Here is a 20,588-nt window from a genome sequence, read left to right as displayed (position 1 = left end):
AAGGAATGACATGATCTGAATGATGTTTTTTTGTTTTGTTTTGTTTTTAATAACAATTTTTTAAAAGCAAACTTTTATTCTTTTTTTTTTAAAGATTTTTATTTGTTTATTTAAGAGAGAGAGAGAGAGAGAGAGCATGAGAAGGGGGAGGGGCAGAGGGAGAAGCAGACTCCCTGCTGAGCAGGGAGCCAGACACTCAATCCCAGGACCCTGAAATCATGACCTGAGCCGAAGGCAGATGCTTAACGGACTGAGCCACCCAGGTGTCCCTGGATGATGTTTTTAAAGGGTCACTATGGCTGCCACCTTGGGAATGGGCAGCAGGGAAGGCAAGGATGGAAGCAAAGAGAAGAGTTAAAACAACTGTAGTCATCCGAGTGACTGATGGTGGCCTTTTGAGTCAACGTTGTAAAGCTGAATATGAAAACTGAAACTGTAAATGTTCAAAGAGAGAAAACGTAGAGGAAAAACTTCACTGCTTTGGCGTAGGCAAAGTTTTCTTATACAGGACAGAAAAGTAATTATCATTGAAATTTAAAATTTCAGCTCATCAGGGGCACCTGGGTAGCGCAGTCGTTAAGCGTCTGCCTTCGGCTCAGGGCATGATCCCGGCGTTATGGGATCGAGCCCCACATCAGGCTTCTCCGCTGGGAGCCTGCTTCTTTCTCTCCCACTCCCCCTGCTTGTGTTCCCTCTCTCTCTGGCTGTCTCTCTGTCAAATAAATAAATAAAATCTTAAAAAAAAATTTCAGCTCATCAAAATATGTCACTGAGAAAATGAAAAGGCAGACTACAAACTGGAAGAAAATATTCACAGTACATATATCTGATGAAAGACTCATAGAGTCCTACAAGTCAACAATAATAAGTCAAACAAAATATAATTACAGGCAAAAAACTTAAACCATTCTTTCATAAAGAAGATATTCAGATGGCCAATAAACCTATGAAAATGTGCTTGCTCAACATCATTTGTCATCAGAAAAATTAAATTGAAACCGCAATGAGATACCACTACACACCCACCAGAATGACTCATATTTAAAAGACTGACTCCACCATTCCCTTTTAACATTGTCCAGCCCTTAAGTTCAGGAGGTCGCAGGGGGACCTAGGAGCACTGAGGGGACAGGTGGTAAAGCAGAGGGAGGCCTGGCCTTGCGCCATTTCTACGTACTGGCAAGAATGCAGAGCAAGGAGAACTACCACACAGTGTTGGTGGGTTAACGGCTTTGGAAAATTGGCAGTTTTTTTTAAAGTTAGACATACACCTATCTTATTATCCAGCAATTCCATTCCAGATATACGCCCCAAGAGAAATACGTATTTCAGCAAAAAGGCAAGTTTTTTGGTAGCTTTATTATCATAGCTTTATTCACAGTAGCCCATAACAGGAAATAACCTGTTTGTCCATCAGCAGAATGAGCAAACAACTGTGGTATATTCATATAGTGGACTACTACTTGGCAATAAAAAAGAACAAGCTTCTTATATATGAATGAATCTAAAAACCATGTGGGTGAAGGAAGCACATGACAATAACACTACATACTGTATTATTCCCTTTATATGAAATTCGAGAATAAGCAAAACTAATCTTTGATTGATGATAGAAAGTAGAAAGTTGGTTGTCTTTGGGTTGGTGTGAGTGGAAAGGGGCACCAGGGAACTTTCTGGGGTGATACATCTCGATCGGAGTATTAGTTACACTGGTACATACACTTGTCATAATCAGGTTTGTGTATTTTTCTGTTTATAAATTATACCTTAATAAAGTACTATAAGCATCAAGAGAGATGATTCCATAATTCCCTTTAAGCTTGTTCAGCGTGTCAGTCAGGTGGTTTGCGTGTACCTGTTTGACTGGCACAGGGGCCTTACGGGAGTTGGGGGACAGCCCTGCTCCATCCAGGGAAGAAAACCAAGAGGGTGTAGTATCTCTGAAGTCAAGTGAAGAGAACATTTCAAGGAGAAGGGAGTGAGCAACTATGAAATGCTCCTGGTACTGAGGTTAAGGACTGGGGACTGACTATTGGATTTGACAGTGGAAAAGTCAGTAACTGGTGACCTGTACAAAAACAGTGTCGGAGGGGTAATGGAGGTGAAAAGCCTTCTTAGAGTAGGTTTAAAAGAGAATGGGAGGAGAGGAATTAGATATGGTGAACACAGACCAGCCTTCTTAATTGTCTGGCTGTGCTCTCAGTGCCTAGCAGAATTCCTGGCATATATTTAAGCGATGTTAAAAAATATTTGATAATGAGTGGTGTGCCTACCCTGAATAACCCCGAATCCACTCTAATTAATTTAAAATCTCACTTTCACACATGTAATTTAGTTATTGATAGTAATAACTTCCTCATGGCACACCTCTTGAGTGAGCTTTTTTTTTTTTTTTTTTCTAGATTTTATTTATTTACTTGCCAGAGAGAGAGAGAGAGAGCACAGCAGGGGAAGCAGCAGGCAGAGGGAGAAGCAGGCTCCCTGCTGAGCAAGGAGCCCAATGTGGGACTTGATCCCAGGACCCTGAGATCACGACCTGAGCCGAAAGCCAACTGAGCCACCCAGGCATCCTGTAAGTGAGCATTTTTAATATTCACAAATACATTTTTGTAGTCACGACTTCCACAGCTAGTGACACCATTATCCTAGCCATTATTGTTGGACCCTGAATATCTGTCTTATTAGAACCTTGCTAAGAAGATTAAGGATTGAGTGAGATAATTAATAGGTTCAGGAAGATAATTCTGTAGATAAGATTACATAGGTCAATCTGGTGATCTCCTACAGGAAAAAAAAATGCTTGATATGTGTCTCAGCTGCTCTTAAGAATGCTTTTGGTTTTCTGATAAGCAGGAAAGATATGCATTTCTCCAGGGCAGACACAGAGTGACTCTTCCTTTCACCCTTGACCCAGGCTTCACAAAATGGTTAAGGACAAGGTCTGCAAAAATTTCAGCAAAAAGTCCCATAAGTGAGGATTGAGGAAGAGAACAAAACCAGTGGGACATAAGTGACAGTCCTTTCCACAAATGAAGAGAGTAAGTTTTACCAGGAAAGAGGTTATGTCTGTTTCATCCTCCATTGTATCCTTTGTAACTATCTCAATGCCTGGCACTCGAAAGAAAACATGGTAGGCACTCAAACAAAACAAAACAAACAAACCAGATGAAACAAAATGGTTAAGAGTTTGGTCAGTTGGGAATGCTAAGGCCGAGACATCTTTTTAAAAGGATTTAAGACATAATCGTTGGAAAGTTGAGATGAACCTTTGTTTATGTGATTGATGGGCGGAGGTCAGGGCCCAGGTAAGGTACAATCTGTCTTTAGGCCTCAGAGCTCCAGAGTTAGCTCCCAGGAGGTCTTGCTGCTCAGACTCTAGCCCTTTTGTTTAAAGATGCTCAGACCTGCCCCTGTGGGACTAGATGGGACTGAAACAGCTTGTATTAGTCCCAATAACTTAAGCTTTTTTATAGAGAGTCGAATCAAGTGTAAGATGATTCCTTTTAGCCTCTTAAGTTTCCTTATTGAAATGGCCCTAAAACATGTGCGGATGACCAAATTTTGACACCTCATTAGAGTATTCCCGACAAACACTGATAAAAGATGTATTCAGATGCCAAATTTAGGAGGCAGGATTTTGAATGCTCCACCCACAGCTCCTGCTCATTGGTACTAGATCTTGTGACCTCTTAACTTTCACCTCTGCCATTACTGATTGGACCCAGATAAACACCTGCCCTAAGCTGGGCCCATTAGATTCCTTCTCCCAGGAATATGGAATTGGTAGTGGGAAAATCTCTAAGGACCAGGCACAAATTGAATGCACTATCTTTTGGGATAAGAAATGTTCTAAGCACCTTATAGAAGCTGGTCAATAATTTTCCATATAAGATGAAATGCTTTTTAGCATCATAGATTGACATAGATCCAGGATACTTATAGGCTGTGCTTCAACTCTTTTTTTTTTTTTTTTAGATTTTATTTATCTATTTATTTATTAGAAAGAGAAAGAGAGAGAGAGAGAAGGAATAGAGAGAGAGGGACAAGCAGACTCCACACTGAGCATGGAGCTTGACGTGGGGCTTGATCTCAGGACCCTGAGATCATGACCTGAGCTGAAATCAAGAGTGGGATGCTTAACCGACTGAGCTATCCAGGTGCCCTGCTTCAATTCTTTAGATAATTGTCAGAACTGTGAAATCTAGTAAATGCCGTTATTTGTGGTTTAGTTGAGCTATAGAAAGAAGAATGAAAAAATGATCTTCTGATGGGATAAAACAGGACATTCCAAAGAGGAAGACTCTTTGAGAGAGCCATTCTCAAACTCTTGACCATCACTCACAGTAAGAAATATATTTTACATTGTAACACATACACACACAATTGAAACAAATATTTCACAAATTTATATCAATCCTTAATATGTATAATATACCCTGATATTTTCAATTCTATTTTCTGCTTTAAAAATACTGGTAACAACCCATTAAATTGATTTCATAACTTACTAGTGAGTTGTGTCCTAGAGTTTGAATGACACTGCTCTAGGTGTATGTCTTAGTCCATTTGGTCAACTATAACAAAATACCATAAATTGAGTAGTTTATAAAAAATAGAAATTTATTTCTCACAGTTCTAGAGGCTGGGAAGCCCAGGATCAAGATGCTGGCAAATTCAGTCAGTGAGGGCCCACTTCCTGTAGGCAGCCATCTTTGCACTGTAGCTTTCCATGGCAGAAGGAGTAAGGGGTCTTTCTTAGAGGAGCGCTTATCCCATTCATGAGGGCTAGTTACCTCACAAAGGCCCCACCTTCTAATACCATCATCTTGGGGGTTAAGATTTTGACATATGAATTTGGGGGACACAAACATTTAGTCCACTGTAGTGTAATAGGCAGGATAAAATAGTTCAGCAGATCTGTCTCAACAAACTTTAGCTTTATACAAAAAGAGAAGCATCCAAAAGACTAAACAAAGTGAAAAAATTTAACCCAGTTTCGTTGAAAAAAATATTGTAGTTCCGAGGAGAAGTAACAAACCTATTAAGTACCTGGAGAAAACATCTACAACAGGGGAAACTAAGAAACCCCCAAATCACAGACAGGTAAGATTAGAGTGATCATGTTTATTTTGAAAGAGATAAATGTCATATTGAAGGCCCTCCAAGACTATGATAACAAGGCTGAGGCACTCTGGTAAATGTTGAAGGATCTAAAAATAGTAGTGAAAACTACCCAGTATTTAACAAGACTCACGGAATCCATGATGCCAGTAAGGTAAAGTATAGTGGAGGTGAAACAAGACATTGAATACTCCTCCACCCACCCATAGCACAGGAGACCAGAGTCCCCACTAGACCTGTCCTGGGTTAGGAGTGAGGTTTTGGCTTCTGAGACCCACATTTTGTGACTATGAGCAAGGGCTTTGAAGGGAGCTGGTCCCACCTCCTACTAGCCCTGTGACTTTTATAAACATCTCTAAACATCTGTTTCCTCATATGAAAAATAGGGATAATAACAGTCACTTCATCATGACTCATTGTGGTTATCACAATTAAATGAGATAATGCATTAAAAGGATTGGCAAAGTTCCCAGCATTTAAAAAAAACTAGCTCTGTTATTTTTGAATCAGTCACAAAACAGACAGTGAGGGATCTGGTGTCCAATGAAAATGTGGTGGAAAAAGCAGAGCTAAGATTGGAAACCAAGAGGATTCAGTACTCAAGGAATCATTGCCTAAGGGATGGCAGCTTCCATGAGAATCACAGTTTGAGGGAGCATTTTCTAGAACAGGGGTTGTTGTTCTGGAAAGACAAAACAACAAATGTCTACAACATTGAAAAGCAACAAACACAGTAATTGAATCCATGTTACTGTGGGTCTAAAGCATATGTTCTTAATTACCGTATTATCCCATCTTAAGATTTTAATTGGGACATTACAATCAATAAAATCGAACACACACAATAAAGAGAATTAAATAGATTTGCTGAAATAATTCCGTATTTAAACTCTGTATGTACTTATGTTTCAAAGAGTTTTCATGGTCTAACAAAACTTGCTCTCTAGTAGGGCTTTTATAAAAACAATAAAAAGCTCATGCTCTGTTCTTTCACCTGCTCTGTTATTTTCCCTTCTAAATAAAACTGCCCCATATTCATCTTAGAATCCATAGGCATAGAGGCTCTATAAATGTTTATTTAGTAAACCCATAATGTCTTCCAGGAAACCGTATTTCTGAATATAATACCTCAAAATGCAGCTAGCACTGAAAGATATAAAGAGATAAACAAATAGTATAATCATAGAATCTAATACCACTTAGCGATAAAAAGGAAAGACTACTCATGCGTGTAACATGAATGAATCACAGAAACATTATCAAAAAATCATTATGATTCCATTCTGGAAAAGACAAAATTGTAGGGTCAGAATCAGTGGTAGACATGGGATGGAAGAAGTTAATCACAAAGAGACATAAGGAAACTTTGGAAAGATGGAAATGCTCTATATCTTTTTAAAATTAAGTTTTAAATTTTAATTCCAGTATACTTAACATGCAGTGTGATATTAGTTTCAACTGTACAATATAGTGATTCATCAAATCTGTATATTACACAGTGCTCATCGTGGTAAATGTACTCTTTAATCCCCATCACCTGTTTCACCCACCCTCCTCCCACCTCCATTCTGGTAACCATCAGTTTGTTCTCTATAGTTAAAAGTCTGTTTCTTGGTCTCTCTCTCTTTCTGGAAATGTTCTATATCTTGACTGCGGTGGTGATTACATGACTATATAGCTTTGTCAAAATTCATAGAACTATATATGTAAAAGGGGTGAATTTTACCTTCTATAAAATTTGCCTCAATAAACCTGACTAAAAAAAAGGGGGGGGCGCCTGGGTGGCACAGCGGTTAAGCGTCTGCCTTTGGCTCAGGGCGTGATCCCGGGGTCCTGGGATCGAGCCCCACATCAGGCTCCTCCGCTGGGAGCCTGCTTCTTCCTCTCCCACTCCCCCTGCCTGTGTTCCCTCTCTCACTGGCTGTCTCTCTCTCTGTCAAATAAATAAATAAAATCTTTAAAAAAAAAAAAAAACACCAACATAAGACCCGTCTATATGCCGCCTACAAGAGATTCACTTCAGATATAAGGACACACACAGACTGGAAATGAAGAGATGGAAAAAGATATTTCATGTGTATGGAAGCCAAAAGAAAGTTGGGGTATCTGTACTTACATCAGACAAAACAGACTTTAAAACAAAGGCTGTAATAAGAAGAAAAGAAGGCATTACATAATGATAAAAGGGTCAGTCCAACAAGGGAATATAACATTTGTAAATATCTATGCTGCCAGTATAGGAGTGCTGAATATATAAAGCAAATATCAACAGATCTAAAGGGAGAAATAGATAGCAATACAATAATAGTAAGGTACTTTAATACCTACCATTATCAATGGATAAATCATCCAGACAGAAAATCAATAAGGAAACATTGGCCTTAAATGACACGTCAGACCAGATGAACTTAATAGATATATACAGAACATTCCATCCCAAAGCAGCAGAATACACATTCTTCTCAAGTGCACATGGAATGTTCTCCAGATTAGATCATATGTTAGGCTGCAAAACAAGTTTTAACAAATTTAACAAGATTGAAATAACATCAAATATGTTTTTTGACCACAGTGGTATGAAACTGGAAGTCAATTACAAAGAGAAAACCAGAAAAGCCACAATTTTGTGGAAATTAAACAACACACTACTGAACAATCAATGGGTCAATAAAGATGACAAAAGAGAAATTTTTAAAAAATGCCTTGAGACAAATGAAAATGGAAATATAACATACCAAAGCATATGGGATGCAACAAAAGCAACTCTAAGAGGAAGCTCGTAGCAATAAATGCCTACCTCAAGAAACAAGAAAATCTCAAAAAAACAACCTAATTTGCTCCTCAAGAAACTAGAAAAAGAACAAATGAAGCCCAGAGTTAGTAGAAGGAAGGAAACAACAAAGATAAGAGCAGAAATAAATGGAATACAAACTAAAAAAACAATGGAACAGATCAATGAAACTAGGAGCTGGTTCTTTGAAAAGGTAAACAAAATCAACAAACTTTTGGCTAGACTCACCAAAAAAAAAAAAAAAGAAAGAAAAGAAAAGAAAAGAAAAAAAAAAAAAGAAAAAAAGAGTCCTTAAAAAAATGAAATCATTTATGAAAGAGGAGATATTACAGCAGAAACCACAGAAATACAAAGGATCATAAGAAGACCAAAAGATCATAATAATGAAAAATTTTACACCCACAAATTAGACAACCTAGAAGAAACGGATAAATTCACAGAAACACACAACCTTCCAACACTGAAACATGAAGAAATAGAAAATCTGAACAGACTGTAAGGAGAATGATCAATGATCAAAAACCTCTCAGCAAACAAAAGTCCAGGACTAGACAGCTTCACTGGTGAATTCCACCAAACAATGAAAAAGAACTGATATTAATTTTTCTCAAACTCTTCCAAAAAATAGAAGAGGAAGGAATACTTCCAAACTCATTTTATGAAATCAGCATTACCCTGAATTAAAACTAGATGAGGGTCCCACAAGGCAATAAAATTACAGGCCATCAGTGAAAGACAAACACTATATGATTTCACTCATATGTGGAATTTAAGAAACAAAACAAATGAGCAAAAGGAAAAAAAGAGAAAGAGACACAAACAAAAAAACAGAATCTTTTTAAAAAAAAGATTTTATTTATTTATTTGAGAGAGAGAGAAAGCGAGAGAACGCGAGTGAGGGGGGAGGAAAGGGAGGGGAGGGGGAGAGGGGAGGGGAAGGGGAGAAGGAGAGGGAGAAGCAGACTCCCCACTGTGCAGGGAGCCTGATGTGGGGCTCAGTTCCAGGACCCTGGGATCATGACCTGAGCCAAAGGCAGATACTTAACCCACTGAGCCACCCAGGCACCCCGAAACAGACTCTTAATTATAGAGAACAAATTGATGGTTGCCAGGAGGGAGGGGGTTGGGGGTGGGTTGAATAAGTGATGGAGATTATGAAATACACTTGTCATGAGCCTTAGGTGACGAATGGAATTGTTAAATCACTGTATTGTATACCTGAAACTAATATCACACTGTATGTTAAAATAAAAACTTAAAAAAAAAAAAAAAGAAAACTATCAGCCAAACTCCTGAAGAACATAGATGCAAAATCCTCAACAAAATATTAGTAAGCCAAATTCAAGAAAACATTAAAAGGATGGTGGTGGATGTTGAGTAGAAACTATGGTTGATTATTTCATAATAATATATACAATTATCTGATCATTATGTTGTACCACTGAAACTAATATAATACTGTATGTCAGTTTTACCTCAATAAAAAAGTGCAAAAAATAAAGACCTAACGATCATAATATAAGAAACCCTTTGATCGTTTATTTCAAATACACCTATTAATTTTGATTATCAGAGTATTTCACAGAAGTCTTGAAAGCAATTATCCTGCTCTTAGCAAAGTCCAATATATCATTTAACTATAGCATCTCAAATATATGATAACTATTTTATTCTATTAATTTGCTATTGTTTTTGTGGAGAACATGTTGTGTAAGCCTGAAAAGAAAGTGAGAAATGAGACATAAGCCTTGATTTGGAAGAACCACCTGGAGCTGAAAGTGAAAGGAGTAAAAAGTGAGATTTCCTGTATGAAAGGTGTTTAGTTTAACTATTTTTAAATATTCAAGATCTGAATGATGAAAGTATAATCTTACATTTTCAAAGCATACAGAAGTATCCAGCAATTGGATAGCTGCTTATTTCAGGGGCCATTTCCTTGGTTGGTTATCTCTGTCACAGTTCATACCACTGAGGGTTGTTATTATGCTGTCTTTCATGTCTTCCTATTCATTCGTTCATTCACTCATTCAATATATCATTTATTTGATAAATGTTTATTGGACATCTCTCTACACCAGTCACTGGGGATTCAGGTCTGAGTAAGACGCATGATAGCCATGTCCTCTGCCTTAACATTCTAGAGAGGAGGGAGACCAAAAAATGTGAACAAGTAAATTACCTTCAGGTGATTGTAAATCTTCTGAAAAATTAAAACAGGGTAATGGGGTATAGAATGACTTTGCGGGTGAGCAGTGGGTGGGAGAACACTTTGGCCAGAATGATGAGGGGATCTGAGGAGCCAACATTTGCGCAGGCAGCTCTGGGAAGTGAATGATGGGAGGGAGCCCGCCTGGGGGAGAGATTGTTCCAGTATAGGGAACAGTAAGAGCAAATCCTAAGGCATTTGGCATTTGGCATTCAATGAGGGCTGTAAAGCGTGTGCTCAGAATACAGTGAAGAGGAGGAGAGTGGTAGTGGAGGAAGCCAGCAAGCTACGCAGGTCTCAGACGCTTGGGCAGGAGCTGCAGCTTTACTCTAAGGGCAATGGGAAATCCTCCGAGGGTTTTAGGTAGGGCAGTCATGTGATTTTCTTTTAAAAATCTCTCTGGGGACACCTGGGTGGCTCAGTCGGTTAAGCAGCTGCCTTTGGCTCAGGTCATGATCCCGGTCTCCTGGGATCAGTCCCACATCGGGCTCCTTGCTCAGCAGGGAGTCGGCTTCTCCCTCTGCCTGCTCTGCCTGCCGCTCCCCCTGCTGGTGCTCTCTCCCCCTGACAAATTTTTTAGAAATCTGAAAAAAAAAAAAAAAAAAAAAAGTCTCTCTGGCTTCTTTAGCAGTGGTGAGAATGTTCAAACGGCCGTTGCTCCCATCCAGAACAGAGGGGAGAGCGGTGTGGACAGAGGTCGTAGCAGTTATGGTGGTGAGCAGAGGTTTGATTAGGTTCCAGGTTGCAGGAGGGCTGACAGGACTCTGATGGATTGGATGGGGTGGCAAAAGGACGCGCTGGGTGAGCACGAATGCCTTCTCCGACCTGGGGGTAAGAAAACACTCTGTTTCTGTCTTGTTACATTTGAGATGCACCAAGGGATACAAGTAGAGAAGGCAGTTAAATATCCAGGTGTGTAGATTGGGGGAGAGGTCAGAGTTAGACACATAATTTTGTAATTCATCAGCATATAGATTGTATTTAAAGCAACAAGACCAGATATAATCACCTATGAAGTGACTTTAACTGCAGAAGAAAAGACGTCCTAGAAGAGAAACCTAGGATGCCTAAGAGAGACAGAGTAAAGGAAGAGGTGACCCAGAAGCAATTCCAGTGATGTAGGAAGACAACTGAGCATACGGTAATGGAAGCCAACAATGGAATGTGTTCTAAGGAGGAGGAAATGGCCGTCTCTGCCAAATCCTGCAGTGTGGTCAAATTAGAGAGGACTGAAACTGACATTGTATTTGGCAAGGCGGAGTCACTAGTGACAGATTTGTTTGAAGGTCATTTCAGCAAATTCAATGAACATCTAATTACAGTGGGTTGAACGGAGACAGAGAAGTGAGAAAGTAGAGAGCAAGTACCAGTAATTGTTGGTAAGTTTCCCCGTGAAAGGATGCTGAGAGTTGGGGCAGAAGCCTGCAAAGATGTGGACTCTAGAGAGAGTTTATTTACAGACAACACTTAAGGCATGATGCAAAAAAAGGGCAAATAATGGCCAGAGTAAAGCTTGGCAGGCATGCAATTCAGAGCCCTGGAGAGGAGAGGGTGTGCTTCTTCCTTGTGAAAAGAGTACATGTATTCAGAGTTAGGTGGGTTGTAGATCGGATAGTGAGAAGATGAGGTAAGCCTTGCTTATTGGCTTCTATTCCTTCAATGAAGTGTAAAGTGAGATCAGCAGTTGAGAGTGAGGGAAGAGGAAGTGTTGGACGTTTAAGGACACAGGAATGTGACATAAACAACGCAATGTCATATTCATAGTTGTATCCTAGCACAGTGCCTGACACATTGTAGGCACTGAAAAAATATTTGAAGGGTGACTGAAAGTAAGAACCAGAAAAGAAAGGACCGTGATATGCATGAACAACTTACATCTTAATAACAAGAGCGATATATTTGGTTTACAAATGGTGTAGTCTACTTGAATTTACTCAATAAATTCTAGAATACTAGAGGAAGGAGGCATCCTTGCAAGAAGTAATTAAGACAAGATTACTACTTGCCACTTAATGTACAAGGCCACTTTCCCACACTATGCTGACCTTTTCAAGGGTGAGGGTATTCTGTCTTTTTATCTTCGTGTTCTCAGGACATATGTTAAACGGTACCTGGCACAATGTAAGTGCACAATGATGCCTTTTTAAAAATAAATAAATGACTATAAACATGAGGAGCTTCTAATCTCAAGAGGATTTACAGGCTGAAACAGAAGAGTCGCCAAAAGAATTTAAATATTACACAGATGAAGAGCTGTCGTGGATTGATTATAAGACAAACAGATGCTGTAGGGACATTTTGAGGAGGTCACAACATGTGACTATACTTTCCCACAAAACTTCCTTTGTGACTTATTTCAAGAATAAAATATGATTTAAATGGATTTCTGCTCTCACCAATATGGCAACTCTTATATTAGCTTGAGCTTACAGACTCTTTGATCTTTCCTATACAACAGTAATAGACTTTGTCTTGTTTGGCTAACACTGCGTGTTATTGTGAACTACGTTCCCAGATGCTTCAGAACCACCCATCTTGCTGACTCTCCTCTTCTAGAAGGACTCGGAGAGATGTCTTTTCTATCTGGCTGATGAAGCACCACATTCCCCCACACCTGCTGTGAAAGACCAGCCCTGTGGAAGTTTGGACCAAGCAGGCAGATCTTGGCTCCACTGGAACCCCTATGTTAGGCTTTTCTTACTTAGAGTTTTGTATAGCATGGCTTCCCTATTTCTTGTAACATTACTTTCAGGAGTCAAATATTTGAAAAAAAAAAGAAATAGAGGGAAAAATGCTTGGGAATAGATGAGGGAAGATAGCAAAATGGAAACAAAGGAAGGAAAAGAGAAATCCGACCACTTTGAAGTCAGTTAATTTAATTACAGCTATTCAATAAAAATACAACAGAAAATACAATGAGATAATATGATAAACTTCACAGCTGATTTTAAAACATGGCAAGGGGGCAAGGAAAGAAAAGTTGAGAAAGAAATGTAACTCTGATCTGGTCCTTTTGCCCTGTAATGAAGACCACAGAGGCTATTTTTATGATAGGGAGAAATATGTGTGGCCATAGCTATCTTTGGTTTCATGTGTACATATCACAACAAATCACAAGGGAGAGAGAACATAAACTATTTATTAAGGCTTTTACCAAGCACACTTGGCTTTTCTGATCTAGAAATAGTTCAGAAGGGGGAAGGTGAGGAACCATTACTCAGTCATTGTGTAAGTGGCTGGCGCCCTCTAGTGGCTACTTGAATTCCCTGCCTGTGGATCCTAAATGGCATTTCGGAGGAAAAAACCTTTGGGAAAAAAATAACTGAAATTTTTCGGGGGGGGGGGGCATGACTCGAATTTTAATGTCCTGATATATAGGGCCCCCCCCCCTCCCCGGTGTTCTCTGGCAGCAAAGCTAAAATTTTTAACTGGGGAAAATACAATATTTGTTACATACTTAAAAATAAGCTGTGTTAACAAAAAGAAAAAAAAAAAGAAGCTGTCTTTGACAAAATGAAATGGCAAAGAGACAATAGCAATTATTCCATCAAGGAAAGCTTTCTCCTACCCATTTGCCAATATCTCCATCCAACTCTAGAGAATTTGCACAAGGGAATTTAACTCTGCAAATGGGTCAATATGATGCTATTAATTACTATTTACATATTAATGAATGTACTTGTAAAAACATTGCTCAACTAGAATTCTTTTCCTTATAGTTTATATGTAAAGCCTGTCCTCTTATTTATGCTAAGGTAATTCTTTACAGAGCTTGATATAAATTTTTTGTGTGAATTTGCGGCTTAATCCAGTGTTAAACATGACAGAAAAAATTTTTCATTTTTATTCTTTACGGTGTTTGATGCACAAAGGGTGCATGTTTGATACAGCTGTAACAATCACGAGGTAACCATGTCATAAGTTGGTTGCAAGCTTAAGTACTTTGGCCATTATTTGATAGGAAAAAGCAAGCTGTGGTATTGACAAAATTCTTTCATTGACAGATTGTACTGTTGGCACCGAAGAGGATGGACCCAAACAGGGGGAGTAAGAAAGGAGGCCAGTTCTTTTTTTCTTTTCTTTTCAAGTTTTTATTTAAATTCCAGTTAGTTAACATACAGTATAAATTTAGGTTCAGGTGTAGAATTTAGTGATTCAACACTTCCATACAACACCCAGTGCTCCTCACAAGTGCCCTCCTCAATCCCCATCACCCATTTAACTCATCACCCCACCCACCTCCCCTCTGGTAACCATCAGTTTGTTTTCTATAGTTAAGAGTCTGTTTTTTGGGTTTCCTCTCTTTTCTTTCCCCATGTTCATTTGTTTTGTTTCTTAAATATTTGTGAAATCATATGGTATTTGTCTTTCCCTAAGTGACTTCTTTTGCTTAGTATAATACTCTCAATCCATCCACATCATTGCAAATGACAAGATTTCATTCTTTTCTATGGCTGAGTAATATTCCCTTGTATATATATACACCACATCTTCTTTATCCATTCATCAGTCAATGGACATTTGGGCTCTTTACATAATTTGGGTATTGTTGATAATGCTGGTATAAACATTGGGGCACATGTATCCCTTTGAATTGGTATTTTTGTATCCTTTGGGTAAATGGAATTAATGGACCATATGGTAGTTCTATTTTTAAATTTTCGAAGAACCTCCATACTGTTCTCCAGAGTGGCTGCACCAGTTTGCATTCCCACCAGCAGTGCAAGAGGGTTCCCCTTTCTCTGCATCCTCGCCAACACTTGTTGTTTCTTGTGTTTTGGTGTTGAGTTTGATAAGTTCTTTATAGTTTTGGATACTAACCCTTTATCAGATATGTCATTTGCAAATATCTCCCTTTCCACAGGTTGCCTTTTAGTTTTGTTGATTGTTTCCTTCACTGTGCAGAAGCTTTTTATTTTGATGAAGTCCCAATGGTTGTTTTTGTTTGTGTTTCCCTTGCTTCAGGAGACATATGTAGTAAGAAGTTGCTGTGGCTGATGTCAAAAAGGTTACTGCCTGTGTTCTCCTCTAGGAATTTGATGGTTTCCTGTCTCACATTTAGGTCTTTCATCCATTTTGAATTTATTTTTGTGTTTGGTGTAAGAAACTGGTCCAGTTTCATTCTTCTGCATGTGGTGGTCCAATTTTCCCAACACCATTTGTTGAAGAGACTTTTTTCCATTGCATATTCTTTCCTGCTTTGTCGAGTATTAGTTGACCATAGCATTGAGGGTCCATTTCTGGGCTCTCTATTCTGTTCCACTGATGTATGTGTCTGTTTCTGTGCTGGTACCATGCTGTCTTGATGACTACAGCTTTGTAATACAGCTTGAAGTCTAGAATCATGATGCCCCCAGCTTTGCTTTTCTTTTGCCATGTTGCTTTGGCTACATCAGAGTGTTTTGTGGTTCCAAACAAATTTTAGGATTGTTTGTTCTGTGAAAAATGCTGTTGATATTTGATAGGGATTGCATTAAATGCATAGATTGCTTTGAGTAGTACAGACATTTTAATAATATTTGTTCTTTCAATCCATGAGCATGGCAGGTTTTTCCATTTCTCTGTGTCATCTTCTTTCACCAGTGTTCTATAGTGTTCAGAGTACAGATCTTTTACCTATTTGGTTAGGTTTATTCCTAGGTGCCTTATGGTTTTTGGCGTAATTGTAAATGGGATTGATTCCTTACATTCTTTCTGCTGCTTCATTATTGGGGTATAGAAATGCAACAGACTTCTGCATGTTGATTTTGTATCCTGTAACTTTACTGAATTCATATGTCAGGTCTAACAGTTTTTGGGTCTTTTGGGTTTTCTCTACAGAGTATCATGTCATCTGCAAAGAGTGAAAGTTTGACTTCTTCCTTGCCAATTTGAATGCTTTTTATTTCTTTTTGTTGTCTGATTGCTGAAGCTAGGACTTCTAGTACTATGTTGAATAACAGTGGTAAGAGTGGGCAGCCCTGTCTTGTTCCTGATCCTGGAGAAAAAGATCTCCGTTTGTCTTTATTTGAAGAAATATTAGCTGTGGGTTTTTCATGCAAGACCTCTACTATGTTGAGGTACGTTCCTTCTAAAACTAGTTTATTGAGGTTTTTTTAAAAATCATAAATGGTTGTTGTACTTTGTCAAATGTTTTTTCTGCATCTATTGAAATGATCATATGGTTCTTAACCTTTCTTTTATTAATGTGGCGTACCACGTTGATTGATTTGTGAATATTGAACTACCCTTGCATCCCTGGAATAAATCACATTTGATCGTGGTGAATGATTCATTTAATGTACTGTTGGATTTGATTTGCTAGTATTTTATTGACAATTGTTGCATTCATGTTCCTTGGGAATTTGGCCTATAGTTCCCTTTTTTAGTGGAGTTTTTGTTTGGTTTTGGTATCAGGGTAATGCTGGCCTCATATAATGAATTAGGAAGTTTTTCTTCTATTTTTTGGTATAGTTTGAGAAGAGCAGGTATTAAACTCTTGTTTAAACGATTGGTAGAATTCCCTGGGAAGCCATCTGACCCTGGACTTTTGTTTTTTAGGAGAATTTGATTGCTGATTCAATTTCTTTGCTGGTTATCAGCCTGTTCAAGTTTTCTATTTCTTCCTGATTCAGTTTTGGTAGTTTAAATGTTTCTCTGAATTTATCCATTTCTTCCAGGTTGTCTGATTTGTTGGCATATAGTTTTTCATAATATTCTCTTATAATTGTTTGTATTTCTGTGGTGTTGGTTGTTATTTCTCCTCTCTCATTTGTGATTTTATTTTTTGGATCCTTTCTCTTTTCTTTTTTCTTAAAGATTTATTTATTTATTTAAGTAGTCTCTACACCCAATGTGGGGCTCAAGAGCAAGAGTCTCATGCTCTACCAACTGAGCCAGCCATGCACCCCTTTTCTCTTTTCTTTTTGATAAATCTGGCTAGGGATTTATTAATTTTATTATTATTTTTTAAAGAACCAGCTCCTCATTTCATTGATCTTGTCTATTTTTTTTTCTAGTTTCTATATAAAATATTTCTGCTCTATTCTTTATTATTTCCCTCCTTCTGCTGGTTTTAGGCTTTGTTTGTTGTTCTTTTTCTACCTCCTTTAGGGGTAAGGTTAGGTTGTTTATTTGAGAATTTTCTTGCTCCTTGAGGAAGGCCTGTACTGCAATATACTTCCCTCTTAGGACCACTTTTGCTGCATTCCAAAGGTTTTGGACCATTGTGCTTCCATTTACATTTGTTTTCATGTATTTTTAAATTTCCTCTGTGATTTCCTGGTTGACACATTGTTTAGTAGCATGTTCTTTAACCTTCATGTATTTGTGGTCTTTCCAAATTTTTTCTTGTGGTTGACTTCAAGTTTCATAGTGCTGTGGTACAATTTCAGTCTTTTTGTATTTGTTGAGGCCTGTCTTGTGACCTAGTACGTGATCTATTCTGGAGACTGTCTCATGGGCACTTGAACAGAATATGTATTCTGCTGCATTAGGATGAAATGTTCTGAATATATCTGTGAAGTCCATCTGGTCCGGTGTGTCATTCAAAGCCGTTGTTTCCTTGTTGATCTTCTGCTTAGATGATCTGTCCATTGCTGCAAGTGGGTTGTTAAAGTCCCCTACTATTACTATATTATTATCAATGAGTTTCTTTATGTTTGCTATTAATTGTTTTATATATTTGGGTGCTCCCATGTTGGGGGCATACATATTTACAATTGTTAGATCTTCCTGCTGGATAGACCCCTTTGTTATAATATAGTGCCCTTCTTCATCTTTTGTTACATTCTTTGGCTTAAAATCACGTTTGATATAAGCATGGCTACTCTGGCTTTCTTTTGATGTCCATTTACATGATTAAGTTTTCTCCATCCCCTTACTTTCAATCGGCAGGGGTCTTTAGGTCTAAAATGAGTCTCCTGTAGGCAGCATATATGGCTCTTGGTGTTTTTTTTGTTTTTGTTTTTGTTTGTTTGTTTGTTTTAATCCATTCTGTCACTCTGTGTCTTCTGATTGGCGCATTTAGTCCATTTACATTCAGAGTAATTACTGACAGATACGTATTTAGTGCCACTTTATTACTTGTTCTGTCATTGTTTCTGGAGATTTTCTCTGTTCCTTTCTTGTCTTTGTCACTTTTGGTCTTTCCTTTCTACTCGAAGAGTCCCTTTTAATATTTCTTGCAGGGCTGGTTTAGTGGTCATGAACTCCTTTAGTTTTTGTTTGTCTGGGAAGCTCTTTGTCTCTCCTGTTCTGAATGACAGTCTCACTGGATAGAGTATTCTTGGCTGCATATTTTTTCCATTCAGCACATTGAATAGATCATTCCACTGCCTTCTGGCTTGCCAAAAGTTTCCGTGGAGAGGTTTGCTGCTAAACTTATTGGTCTTCCCTTGTAAGTTAAGGACTTCTTTTGTCTTGTTGCTTTTAGGAATTTTTTCTTTATTGCTACATTTTGCCAGTTTAATTACAATATGTCTTGGTGTTGGCCTGCTTTTGTTGATTTTGATGGGAGTTCTCTGTGCCAAAAGCAGACCAATTCTGAGGCTGTTTGGATAGTCCAAGTGAAAGATGATGGAAGCCTAAACTAGGGCAAAGGCAGAGAAGGGAAAAGATGGACTAGATTGAAGATTTTTCTGCAAGAGAATACTCAGAATTACTGATTGAACATGAGAGGGGTAAAAGAGGGAAGAGTTGAGAATAACTGAGATTTCCAGCTTGGGAAAAAGGATGGATGGTGATACCAGGCACTGAGAGCAGGAATCTAGGAAGAGGACCAGTGTTTTCTGTATCTAGGTAGGTAATAAATGATAATGAAAAAAATATATTTTGTATATCCATGTAGAGGTGTCCAGAATACAGTTAAAAATACATGTCTGGAATTCAAGGTTAAGGTTGGCATTTAAAGAAACAGATTTGAGAGTTAATGTCTACGAATGAAGCAATAAGAACAGTGGAGGACATCAGGTAAGCACACCAGAGAGCCCAAGATAAGAAGAATGATCAGAGTTAGGAGGACCTCAGACAGTGGTATTTGATAAGATCAGAGAGGAGAGACCGTAAAGCCATGGTAATGGAGAGGATCAAATAAATGGGACAGAGAAGTCCAGTAGACTGTATTTTAAAAACCAGCCATTGGGCAATGAATTCAACAAGTAGAATAACTACCATTCAAAAACAGGTAAACAAATAAGCATACTGATCAGGGTCATACAAAATAAGCCAAAATGAGTCCTAAGAGCTTGTCAAAATTCTTTTATTGAACTAGAATTTAGATATATCAAATATTGTTTGCCTGGGCTCATTACAGACACACACACACACACACACACACTTCTCTAGTTACAGAGTTCGATCTGCATTATCATTAAACAGCTTTTATGGGGCGCCTGGGTGGCTCAGTCAAACCTCTGCCTTCGGCTCAGGGTGTGATACCAGCTTCCTGGGATCAAGCCCCACGTCAGGCTCCTTGCTCAGCGGGTGCCTGCTTCTCCCTCTCCCTCTGCATGCTGCTCCCCCTGCTTGTGCTCTCTCTCCGTCAAATAAATAAATAAAATGTTAAAAGAAGAACAGCTTCTATTTCAACATGAGGAAATAGCTTATTGAGCTCTCAATTCAAGGGGAAATGATGTGAACTAAAAGCTTTCTGTCTTCCTAATTGCACAGAGTGACTGTAGTAAAATGCTGAGGCTATTAACTTCTCAAATGTGGCCAGACAACACAAATATTATTTAGAAATATTTAAAGCACTAAACATTTAGCTGATTTGGTTATTAGGTTAAAATGGTAGAAGCCTGGGGCCCCATAATGCAGCTGGTACGAATGGGGACTGGCTGTGGGCAGTTTAAAGTTGCTTCCCATGGGGGCTGTGTACGTAGTTGGGCATAGGCCCCACCTGCCTGAGACCAGCTGATTCATTTCTCCTGCGCATGTGCGGCACAGGTCAGGTTAGCCAGGAACCTGTTACAGGAAGTGTCAGAAGAAGCCTGGTGGGGGGAGCAAGCTACTGGGGGTACCTGGCATTTGCCTAATTCCAAGCCTTAATCTATACAATGCACATATTCCCCCTAAAGGCAGAGCTGGAGGAAATTGGACTGCCCCGCCAGGGTGGGGCCAGGCCTAATAGCGTGGGTGTTCCGCAATTTGGAACACCTGAGTTCCTTGATAACTAGGCTCCATGGGCTGGGAGGTCCCAGCTGGCCAAGGCGGGATGAGGGGGTCCATACTGTGCATGCACGAGCCGCGCAGCTCCGGGTAGCCGAGAACCTGGAACTGAGCAAGGGTATGGAGAGGTCAGCTCACGACAGTGAGCTGTTGGGGGTATAATACATCTACCTCACCTTCACAAATGCAAATATTTCTCCTGAAGTCAAAGCTGGAGGAGACAGGCCTGCCTTGTCACCGTGGAGTCTGGTTGGCTACCTGGTATCCTTCACTAAGAGACACGTGGGAGCCTTGATTATTGGCAAGCCTGGGACCCCATCAGGC

At 39.0% G+C, this 20,588-nt stretch overlaps 1 long non-coding RNA gene across 6 annotated transcripts in view; it reads left to right on the top strand.

The window, feature by feature from the left end:
* LOC148109182 (uncharacterized) overlaps positions 1–20,588 on the top strand; it is an 88,882-nt gene that overhangs the window by 25,321 nt on the left and 42,973 nt on the right. For 5 of the 6 annotated variants that reach the window (XR_015726315.1, XR_015726311.1, XR_015726312.1 and 2 more), the window contains one exon: positions 2,403–2,572. The exons of the other annotated variant lie outside the window; for it this stretch is intronic. This is a non-coding gene — a long non-coding RNA (uncharacterized LOC148109182). The remainder of the gene's footprint in view (positions 1–2,402; positions 2,573–20,588) is intronic. 6 annotated transcript variants of the gene reach the window in all.

The sequence above is a fragment of the Ursus americanus genome, chromosome 12 (genome assembly GCF_024610735.1).
Source record: "Ursus americanus isolate L20-20 chromosome 12, mUrsAme1.1.p, whole genome shotgun sequence".
NCBI classification, from domain to species: Eukaryota; Metazoa; Chordata; class Mammalia; order Carnivora; family Ursidae; genus Ursus; species Ursus americanus.
This window is presented reverse-complemented; position numbering and strand designations above follow the sequence as displayed.